Here is an 11,418-nt window from a genome sequence, read left to right as displayed (position 1 = left end):
GTCAGTTCAATAAATGAAAGGATTCTACTTTAGCCTTCTCTTCCTCCCCACCCCCCGGCCAAGAGGGCTGGTCGAGGCCTCACCTTTGACCCCAGCCTGGCCCTGTCTCACCTTTTGAGAAGGTGGATCAGATTGGGCCAGGGATACCGTGTTGCCCCTTCCTTCCCGATCTGTCCACCTCAAGCTGACCACGTCCGACCCTGTCCTGTTGGGAAAGAAGGGGAAAGGACTCGTAAAGGCAGAGGGCAGACCGGCCCAGAGAAGGAAGCCCAGATGTGGGGAGTGTACGTCTGTGTGTGTGTCTGCAGGGTGGGCGAGACGGAGACAGAGGCTCTGGCGAGAATTCTGGGTTCCTGGGTTTGGGACCTGCATCAGTAGCAAGGGGACCGCATGGCTGGGTAGGACCGTACTTGTGAATCCCCCTTGCCCTCCACGGGGGCAGGCTCTTTTCCCTCTAGGACCAGATCACGCCAATAACCACCACATGGGGGCATTTTGAGAACTGTGAGAGCAAGGCTGCAAGGTCTCTTAAGTCTTAGGCTGCACAACTTGCACAGGGTCACTTCGCTGCATTCTGTTGTTCAAAGCAAGTCACGAGGCCCGGCCAGACTCAGGGGTGAGCAGTGGACTCCCCCTCTGCATGGGCGGAGTGGCAGCATCATGATACAAAAGGCTGGGGCCACGTGCAGGGATTCTCGTGGTCATCTTTGCAAACAAGCCAACAAAACGTTATAAAGGAAAGCCTGCAGCCAAGCCGCACCCTCCCACACGGCCTGGAATTCCCTGCATGACAGCGATAAAGGCCGTAGTTTACCCCATAGCTTCTGCATCGCGGCCATCCCCACCTCGCTCTCCCCAGTCCATCCTCCGTGCACAGCCACAGTGAGCTGCCCAAAACACAAACCCTGTCCCCCACTCACAATCCTTCTCTGGCTCGCCATTGCTCCTGGAGCTTGTATCAGCCTGGATCCCACAGGGACTAGACGGCATATTAAACTAGGATAATATGAGGAGGGTTTAAGAAAAGAACAATCTTCTGCGGCGTGTGCAGGGTGTGCCACACAGGACGGTGCAGGAACCCAGGGCTGTGGCAGCCGCAAAGTACAGCTACCACCCTGAGGCCTGGAAGGACAAGTGGAGGCAGCAGCCACCTGAACCAGGGGAGAGTCATGTGCAGGGGCCGTGGTTGGCCAAGGAGCACAGGCAGGGCCGGGTGACGCTGCAGGGAGGGGGCCAGGAATGAGCATTCCCCCCTCACTCTCCTCCCTCCCTCTCCTGCCAAGGCTCCTTATTGCCTGAACCCAATTGGAAGCTAGAGGGCACAAGGGCCTGTGGGTGCAGGCCACAAAGGTGGGTCTCCCAGGAAGAGCAGGGGGGAGATGGGTGGAGAGTGGATCTGGGGGGGTCAACGGAAGACAGAAGATGCCTACCTCAAAGCCAAAGCTTCTTTGCCTGCCCTTCGCCACTCTCCACCATCTGGCCCAGTTTTCTCCATCCTCATCCCTCCTCCTCGCGTTATACTGACCCACTTGCAGTTCCTTGTATCAGCCATGCTCTCTCACCTCTGGGCTTTTGCCCATGCTGCTCCCTCTGCCTGGAATGGCATTTCCCCGACCCCATCTCTTTGTCTGGGTCGTTCTTACTCCTTCTTCGAGCCTGGTTTCCCCTATTACAGGAAGCCTCCCCTGACGCCTGAGTTGAGAGAGGGGCTCCCACTGGGTTCCCCAGACTTGCCCTCCCTCTGTCACAGCACTCAGCATCCTGGCAGTTGCGAAGCCACGCACTGATGCCCCCTTCTCCAGTGCCCTCCCTCCAGCAACCCGCACACGGAACCTGCATCCTCACTCTCGAGCAAAACCCAGCTCCCTAAAACGATCTCCGAGGCCTCAGGATGATTTCTAAACTCCTCCTCAGCCTGGCATTCGAGGCCCTTTCTCATCTGCCCCCGCGACCTCCCCAGCCTCACCTCCCAGACCTTCTCCCCTGCATCCTATCCCCTGTACATCCTTCACTGATTGCTGACCACATGCTGCTCTTGCATCTGCTGTGTTCCGAGGCACGCTGTTCCCCTTCCCCAAAATGCTCTTCCTCCTCGACCTAGTCAACGTCACCGACCCGCAAAGGTCACCTCCTTTGTCAAACCTCAGCACACCTCACCCACCCTCACACTCCGCTCTCCCACCCCACTGCCCTGAATCAGAGTTAGTTACCCCTCTTTCGGATTAGTTTTTGGGGTGAAAGGGCCATGGTCATTAAGGGGTGAGTGACTCTTCTGTCTCCCAGTGGACTAGGAAGCCCCCGAGGGCCAAGACTCCATCCTTGTCGCCCTAAGCCCCATCCCAGCACCAGCGCAGGACCTGGTGCACCTCTGCAGCCCTAGCAAACGCTGCCTGGTTGCATAAATGAACTCTCACATGCCTCCTTTAGTCCAGCACACACTAGGCCTGGGGCAGGGATGAGGGGAGAAGACCCAGACTTTGCCTCTGGAGGTGACTGAACTAGTTCTCTATTGCTGTATATATAACAAATCCCCCAAAACCTGTTGCTTTTAACAAACATTTATTGTCTCGCCGTTTCGGAGGGTCAGGAGTCTGCAAGTGTCTTTGCAGAGGGGTTCTGGCTCAGGCTTCTCACGAGGCTGCAGCCCAGCTGTTGGCTAGGGCTGCAGTCCTGGAAGACTTGAGGGTGGCGGGGGGGGGGGGATCCCCTCCCAAGCTCAGCCATGTGGCTGTTGGCAGGAGGCTTCCGTCCCTCACTACGTGGGCCTCTCCATAGGGCTGCCAATGACACGGCTCCTTCCAGAGCAAGCGAGTAGAGAGAGAGAGGCCACACTGCCCTGTCTGATCTAGCCTCCGAGTCACACATCACGGATTCTGCCTTACTCTATTGATCAGATGTGAGTCACCAAGTCTAGGTCACACTCCATACAAGGGTGTGGACATCAGGAGGTGAGATTGTTGGGGGCCAGCTTGGCGGCTCAGTGCCATGGCCACAGCCCTCAGTGATTAGACCGGGCTACACCAGTGCTGTGTACTGAGGCACCAGGTGGCTCGCCTGGAGGACAGAGGCTGTGCTGGCCATAGAGGGTCCCCAGATGGGTGGGGCAACAGTTTAAGCAAAGGTCGGAGGTGGGATTGATGGCCGTGACACTCTGGCCTGGTTGGGATGGAGTACAGGTGGCCATTAGACTTGAGGGTGCCGGGATGTGGGATGGGCAGAGACTTGAGGGGTCAGAGGGAAGAGAATTCTCCTCTTTCCCAGGAACCTTGGAGGCCTAGGGTGAAGACATGAGCAGCACAAGATGGGGGTAGAGAACCTTGATCAGGACTGCCCAAGAGAGTTATCAAGTAGGAACAGCCACACTGGACTTTGAGCAAAAAACGTCCTTTTATCATGTTGAGCCACGGAGATCGGGGGTGTTTGTTACAGCAGTTGGCCTTCCCAATCAAGGCAGTGTGCCCGGAGCTGCACAAATGAGGGTTCAGTTATTAATTTAGCATCTCCTAGCTGACACCTCCTTAGGGCCCCCAAGGCCTGCCTCAGGGGGCTCACAATTGTGTAGGAAGATAGTCTCCCCGACCCCAACACACACACACATTCAGACAGCCAGAGGACAACAGGATTTGTCAGGCGTGATAGAGTGGGTCAGAGGCCCTCAAGTGACAAGGACAGCTGGATCGCCTGTAGAAATCAGGCTGCCCTTTGACCTGGGGAGAAGTTCTCAGATATCATTTCCCACAGGGAACAAAGGGCCTGCTGGGGCCCAGCCTGTCTGGCACTACTTTATGGTGATGGGTAGGACAGGGGTCAGCCAGCATAGCACCGCCAGCAGCCACGTGCACGGGCCAAGGCTCAGCCGCTCAAGGAGACGATGCTCTGCTAGGGTTCAGGAAGAGGCGGGGCAGGGAGGATGGAAGCTGCTGAGCAAGCAAAGGCAGAGAGGACGGAAAGCACAGGACACACGTCTACAACTGTTACTCACATGGTTCAGCAGGCAAGGGTGAGTTCAAGAAGAGGAGGCTGGAGGTTGAGGCCTCTGTGCAGCAAACTTGTATTGAGATCCAGTAGTGAATAAGGCAGACGGTTCCCTGACTGTGCCTTGCCTACTGACTAGTGGAACTCAAATGTCCAGTCAAGGAGTCAGGAATTTATCCCCAGGGTAGGGAGGAGCCCCGGGAGGTCCTCAAGCTGGAGTGGGTCATGAGCCAGGCCAGAGGGCCAAAGGATGCCTTGAGCTGAAGTGGGCATCTGTCTTCAAGAGCCCACAACAGGGCAGAGTCAGCACCCTGAGCCACTTTCTGAGAACCTACTGTGTGCTGGGCTCTGGGTGGGATGCTCTGTATGTACTATCTCAGTGATGCCCATAGTGACCTCTTTATAATAAATGAGGTTCATTTGTCAGAGAGGTTAAAAGACTCTGGAATCCTGGTCCCAACATGAAGGCTGCCTGCCCAGAGAGCTACCACACGTGGCTCCCATCTGCCTAGTTCTGGCCTCTGGCCGGCAGAGCGGCACGTTGGAAATGGCAGAGGCCTTGAGCCAGCAAGGCACACGGTGCCCAAACTCATCTGTTTGGCTGTGTGGCCCCACACAAGTCACATCCCCTCGCTGAGTCTCAGTTTCCCCACCTGTAGATGGTTCATCCATAAAAGAACGTCAATAAATGCTGGCTCTTCCTTGCCCCGTCCCTGTAGAAATGCCAGGAAATGGTGTGGAGAGGCCTGTGAGAGTTGGTGTCTATCACAGGCTAGGTTTGGGCACGTCTTAGATTCTGTACCTTCCCCATTGCTCCCTGCAAGGAAACTGACCTGAGTGCTTCCCTTTTTAACTAGTTGAACTGGTGTCATGTGCATCCAGTTACATCCTCAGTGAGAGAATGAACAGAACCAGATGGGCATGCAGACCCTTTCCAGAAGCCCCTTTAAAAAACAGCAACAGGGGCTGACCCCGTGGCCAAGTGGTTAAGTTCATGCACTCCACTTCGGTGGACCAGGGTTTCGCTGGTTCGGATCCTGGGCGCAGACATGGCACCGCTCATTAGGCCATGCTGAGGTGACATCCCACATGCCACAACTAGAACGACCCACAACTACAATATACAACTATGTGCTGGGGGGATTTGGGGAGAAAAAGCAGAAAATAAAAAAAGAAGATTGGCAACAGTTGTTAGCTCAGGTGCCAATCTTTAAAAAAATAAAATAAAATAAAAAACAGCAACAAACCCTGGCCCTATCAATAAAATATCAATGTCTAAGGGTCAAAAGAGGCCCCTCCCTAACAAAAGCCCTAAAAATTGTCAGAAGCCTGCATTTGGACATGACTTAGATCAATCCTTCTCAAAACGTCTGTTGTAAAGGACCAGATTCTTATGGGGGGTATTTTCTTAATCCATCATGGACCTATCCATTTGTAAAATATAATATAAATTACCTTTAGGGGACTGGCCCTGTGGCCCAGTGGTTAAGTTCATGCGCTCCACTTCGGTAGCCCAGGGTTTCGCTGGTTTGGATCCTGGGTGTGGGCATGGCACAGCTCATCAGGCCATGTTGAGGTGGCATCCCACACGCCATAACTAGAGGGACCCACAACTAAAAATACACAGCTGTGTACTGGGGGGCTTTGGGGAGAAAAAGGAAAAATAAAATCTTAAATAAATGAAATCTTAAATTACCTTCAGTATGTGAATGGATAAACAAACTGTAGTACACCCATACAATGGAATACTGTTCAGAAATAAAGAGAAACGAGCTATTAATTCACACACAACATATGGATGAATTTTGCTAAGGGAAAGAAGCCAGAGCAAAAAAGCCATATCCTATATGATTCCATTCATAGAAAAGGATAAAATATAGGAATGGGAAACAGATCAGATAGGAAGTTGTCAGGGATTTAGGGAGGGAGAGCCCAGGGAATTCTTTAGGGCGGTGGAAACAATCTATACGGTACCATAGTGGTGCATACACGACACTGTGCATTTGTCAAAACCCACCAAGAGTGAATCTTAAGGTATAGAAATCACATTTAAGAAATCAACCGAGAAGTCGAGAAATCCCAGGATGGGATGCAGGCTGTATTACAAATGTAGGAGAAAACCTCACTGAAGGGAGTGGGGGAAGAGGACTGACCTAACTGGAGACTGCCGTCCCCGTCAGCTGAGACTGCACGAAGAAATAATCGGGTGGTGGGGGCCGGCTTTCTCACTGTTGGAGAGGCAGGTTACAGATAAGCCAGGAGGGAAGGCTAGAATGATCCCTGTGGTAACAGACTAGACGGGGAGACATCAGTATGAATTCATGTTCAGTTTAACACAGATACAGATGGATGGATAGAGAAATAATTATAAACATGTACGTACGCGTGGATTCATTTACATACTTGCATTTCCTAGCTCTGTCTTCTCAGAGAGCCTAGAAGCAATGGCACCCCAGTAGCATGTAGCAAGCATACAGCCCAGATCTTGGTTTCTAAGACCATTCTCTACTGAAAGGACTCCTGAGATACTTGGAGAAATGACTGATTCTAGGGCTGGGGCAGGGAAAAGACAAGACAAGCCTGAAGCATCCTTTACTGCCAGAAAGTAAGGAAGCGCTCAAAAGACAAAATGATGGGGGCGTCGCAAAGGAACACAGGCGACAAACTGAAAAAGCTCCCAATGGCCATGCTGGGACAACTTGAGCAACTAAGCAAATAACGTAGTATTTGGATTATAATCCAAAGGATAAAATAAATGTCCACAAGCACACACTGATATAAACAAATAACTAAATAATAAATAAATGGAGAGAAGAGACAAATCTCCCTTACAGAAGAATCCCAAATAATTTATGTACATACTGTCCCCTCAGGCAAATGGAGCATAACGCCATCCCACTTGGGATATACTTAGCGGCTTGCTTCCAAGAGTGGAGTATGGAAAGATCTGGGGACAGAGGAGGGATAGGGAGAATTTTTTTTTTTAGAAAGATTAGCCCTGAGCGAACATCCATGCCCATCTTCCTCTATTTTTTATACGTGGGATGCCTGCCACAGCATGGCTTGATAAGCGGTGCGCAGGTCCATGCCTGGGGTCCAAACTGGTTAACTTAACCACTGCACCACCAGGCCAGCCCCTAGGGAGTAATTTTACAGTGGAAAACCCTGGTAAACACTACCTCAGCCAAGTGATCAAGGTCAACATCATTAGTGAAAAGTCACGTTGATAGTATGTACTGTTGATATGTGAGCTGAGAACGGCACTTAACTTCTGTGGTCTTCCTCCACAAACCCCAGAACACCACTCTAACCAGAAGAACGTCAGACAAATCCAAAGGCAGTGACCTTCTCCAAAACACCTGAGCTGTACTCCTCCAAACTAAAGCTCATCACAAAGTGAGGAAAGCCTGAGAAACCGTCACAGACCAGAGGAAGTTAAGATATGACAACTAAAGGTGAGGTGGTGTCCTGAGTGAGATCCTAGAACAGATAAATATCATTAGGAAAAACTGGAGACATTGGAATAAAGTTGTGGAGTTTAGTTATGTGCCAATCTTGGTCCTTAGCTGTGACAAATGTACCACAGTAACACAAGATGTAAACAGTAGAGGAAACTGGGTGAGCGGTATATAAGAACTCTGTACTGTCTTTGCAACTTTCCTGTAAATCTAAAACTAGTCTAAAATTAAAAGTTTATTTAAATTACGAAAAATTGCTATGGGATGCTGTATTAGTTTTCTGAGGCTGCTGTAACAAATTGCCACACACTTGGCCACTTGAAACAACAGAAATGTATTCTCTCCCCATTCTGGGGGCCAGGAGCCGGAGGTCAATTGCACTGGTGGCAGTTTTACAAGGGGTCGGCAGGGCCCTGCTCCCTCAGAGGCTCCAGGAGAGAATCTGTTCCTTACCGTTTCCAGCTTGTAGAGCTATGGGCTCAGGGGCCCTTCCTCCATCTTCAAAGCCAATAGGGGAGTATCTTCAAAACTCTCTTGGGCTGGCCCGTGGCAAAGTGGTTAGGTTCACGAGCTCCACTTCAGCGGCCCAGGGTTTTGCCAGTTCGAATCCTGGGCGCAGACATGGCACCGCTCCTCAGGCCATGCTGAGGTGGCATCTCACATGCCACAATTAGAGGGACCCACAACTAAAAAAATACACAACTATGTATCAAGGGGCTTTGGGAGAAAAAGGAAAAAAAATTAAAATCTTTAAAAAAAAAAAAAAGAAAAAAAACCCTCTCTGTTTCCATTGTCACATCTCCTTCTGCTTCCTGTATCTAGTAAAATCTCTCCCTGCTCCTCTTTTATAAGGATACATACGAGTACAGTTAGAGGCCATCCAGGTAACCCAGGATAATCTCATCTCGGGAGCCTTAATTTAATCACACTGCAAAGACTGCTTTTTCCTGTATCAGGTAACATTCACAGGTTCTAAGGACTGTAATTTGGATATCTTTGTTGCCGGGGGAGGGGTATATTTTTAACCTACCACGGATGCCAATTAAGTTATTCATTCTCCCAAGTAAGTTATTCATTCTCTGGAGCCTCAGATTCCTCACCTGGAAGCTATATATGCAAATATATGTAAATGAGGAGACGTGACCTGCCGCTGGCAGGAGCCTGAAGAGCACGATGTCCTGGAGAGATGAGTCCTGACACTACTCCCCTGTGCTCCTCTCCTCCAAGTTAGGCAGGGTCCACGGGGAGGACATGGTGGCATAGGAAAGGAACCCCAGCTGGGAATGCTGAGACTTAGGTTCAGATCCTAGCTCTGTCAGCAGTTTGCAGTGTGACCTCAAGCAAGTCACTTTCCTTATCTGGGATATAGAGCAATTCCAAAAAACACATGTATGTTAGTCCTGCCCTGGGAGAGGGGTGGGCAGGGACCTCTGAGGTCCCTCTTGCCCTGAGATGTTACGATCACAGATGTTCATATTTCTGTTGTCTTCCTATTGGCTAAAGGATCTTGGTCCCTCCTAATAACAAGGGTCCATTTTAACTGGAGCCCCCTGGAAGCAAAGACCCCTCTCAAAGGAGCGGCAGGAATGGCGGAGGTCTGGGCGCTGTGGCTTGCAGGTGGTCAGGAGGTGGGGAGGGGAGCGCCTCCTTTGTCTCACTGGATTCCACCTGTGCCCCATTAGCCTAGACGAGGGGTCAGCAAACTACAGCCTGAGTTGAATGACCTGGGGGCTAAGAATGATTTTTACAGATGGACATTTGCAATCAATTTGATGGCAGGGAACACTAACTTCGAGCCCCAGTTAAGTAATTTCATCCTCCTAAAAATTCCATTATTTTCATTAGTAAACCCATATTACAAAAAATTGTACTCAATTATTTACTCTGTTTTGTCAATTAACATTTTGTGGAAATTGGTTTCCTCTCTTGCTGTAGAAGTACCTACCTGACATCCTCGACTTGCCTCTTGGCCTGAAAAGCCTGCCAGCCCCCATGTAACAAGCAGTTCTGCGTTCCATCTCAAATCTGTCTTAAGCCGTCCCAGATCCACCCTGCACTTTGGAACCAGTAAGGTCTTCCCAGCGCAGGTCGGATAAAATCATAACCCTGCTTAAAACTTGTCAGCGGCCTCTCTGTGCCCTCTGAGTGCCTCTAGGCCCTTGGCTGGCTTACAGCCCTTCCTCCCTTCCTGCTGTGGCTTCTGCCTTCCTTCCCGGCTGCTCCCTACCCTCCTGCAGCCTTGTGGAACTTCTGCCAGTTCCCTAGGGCACCTTGCTTCCATGAGCGCCAGCATCTTGCACAAGCTGTTCTCTCTGCCTAAAATGCCTTTTATTCTACTCCCTTCCACCCAAATCCAATTCCTCTTGGTCTTTTCAGATGTTACCTCCCCTGGAAAGCCTTGCCCGGTCCCACCCCCTCCAGGCTGTTAGGTGCTTTCTCTGGGCTTCCACAGTCCAGTCTACCTGCTTCCTTCCAGCCGGGCACTAATCACACTTTTTAAATGCCTTTGACCCCCACCAGACTGGGTGCCCCTCAGAGCCGCAGTCAGTCTGATGCTGTACCGATGTGCCTTGCTTCCCAGTGGCAATGCTCCTGCTGGCTCCCGCTGGCTCCCGCTATGTGGGGAGGAAGCAGGCCAGGGCTGGGGCCCCAATCCATTCCTTTCCTGGGTTGCAGATGTCCCTCTGTACAATGGGGACAGGGGGCCTCTGGCCTGCTGATGGACTAAGGCCTGGGCCAAAGGTGGGAGTAGAGCTTCAAGGGGACAGGGATGGGGTGGGGAGGTGGTAGCTGAGCTTCCAGACACCTGTAATCAGTTCTCCACAAGCAACCCCAGAAAGACATGGGACTGACGTGATCTAGACCATTCCAGCCAAAGGTCAGTCCTCAGGGGCCAGCTGCAACTGGCCTGGCCCTGGACCCTGCCCATCCCCCCACCTTTCCCTCCCAATAGCCAGGAACAAAAAGGACCTTGGTTGGCCATGCTTCTGGTGCGAGCTCAGCAATATGCATGTGCACTTCTATGGCTATGTTTCTGCAAGAGTACCCTTGTGTGTACATGGCCTTGTGTAAAAGCACGTACACAGGGGCCGGCCCAGTGGCGCAGTGGTTAAGTGCACATGTTCCGCTTCTTGTGGCCCAGGGTTCACTGTTTGGATCCCGGGTGCAGACATGGCACCACTTGGCAAAAGCCATGCTGTGGTAGGCATCCCACGTATAAAGTAGAGGACGACGGGCATGGATGTTAGCTCAGGGCCAGTCTTCCTCAGCAAAAAGAGGAGGATTGGCTGTAGTTAGCTCAGGGCTAATCTTCCTCAAAAAAAAGCACGTCACACCTGTGCATGAGTCAGCATGTGCATGTCTGCATGTGCCAGTGTGTGCTTCCACGCATATTGACACACGGTGTTCCTGTGCCCCATGCATCTGGGTGTGCATGGCTGTGTGCATGTGTAAAGCAGAAGGTAGAGGAGATCAAGACCCCTCAGCCCTGCCAAATTGCCACATGTGGTTCTTTGAGGCTCCCCTGACCCTGTAGCCTCCATTCTCATGCAAAGCTCCCACTTGAACCCCAGGCTCCCAGTCTATGGGTGGCCCTTACCCCTTCTCCCATTGATCCAGTGCTGCTGGGAAAGACCTAGACGCTTGAAATAACAGGATGAATCCTGAGGGTGGTACAGGAGACACTGTCAGTGCTCCCCCAGATTCCCTCTGATCATTGCTCTGGACCCCATTCTGTGCCTCTGTGGACTTTTCCTTCTAACCACCCGCCCCTGCAGCTCTCCTGGGCTTGCCTGGGACTATAGAAGACAGTTTTCTCTGTGTGCAGAGTAAGGTAAATACCTGGGTGTTCACATCTCCCCGCCCCGCCCCATCCCAGGTGACCCTTAGCCAAGACACACAGGTTAGCTGCCTTGCTCTAAGCTGGAACAAACATGGGGCATAATTTCCACTCCAGAGCTCCCTGGGGGGGTCCAGCTGAGTCTGT

General features: G+C 51.5%; 1 long non-coding RNA gene across 2 annotated transcripts in view; it reads right to left on the bottom strand.

Annotated features, from left to right (window-relative positions):
- LOC103548226 (uncharacterized) overlaps nucleotides 1–11,418 on the bottom strand; it is a 39,017-nt gene that overhangs the window by 6,122 nt on the left and 21,477 nt on the right. For both annotated transcript variants that reach the window (XR_011541151.1, XR_011541152.1), the window contains exon 4: nucleotides 112–205. This is a non-coding gene — a long non-coding RNA (uncharacterized lncRNA). The remainder of the gene's footprint in view (nucleotides 1–111; nucleotides 206–11,418) is intronic.

The sequence above is a fragment of the Equus przewalskii genome, chromosome 6 (genome assembly GCF_037783145.1).
Source record: "Equus przewalskii isolate Varuska chromosome 6, EquPr2, whole genome shotgun sequence".
NCBI classification, from domain to species: domain Eukaryota; kingdom Metazoa; phylum Chordata; class Mammalia; order Perissodactyla; family Equidae; genus Equus; species Equus przewalskii.
The sequence above is the reverse complement of the archived record's forward strand: the minus strand, read 5'-3'. Positions and strand labels throughout refer to the sequence as shown.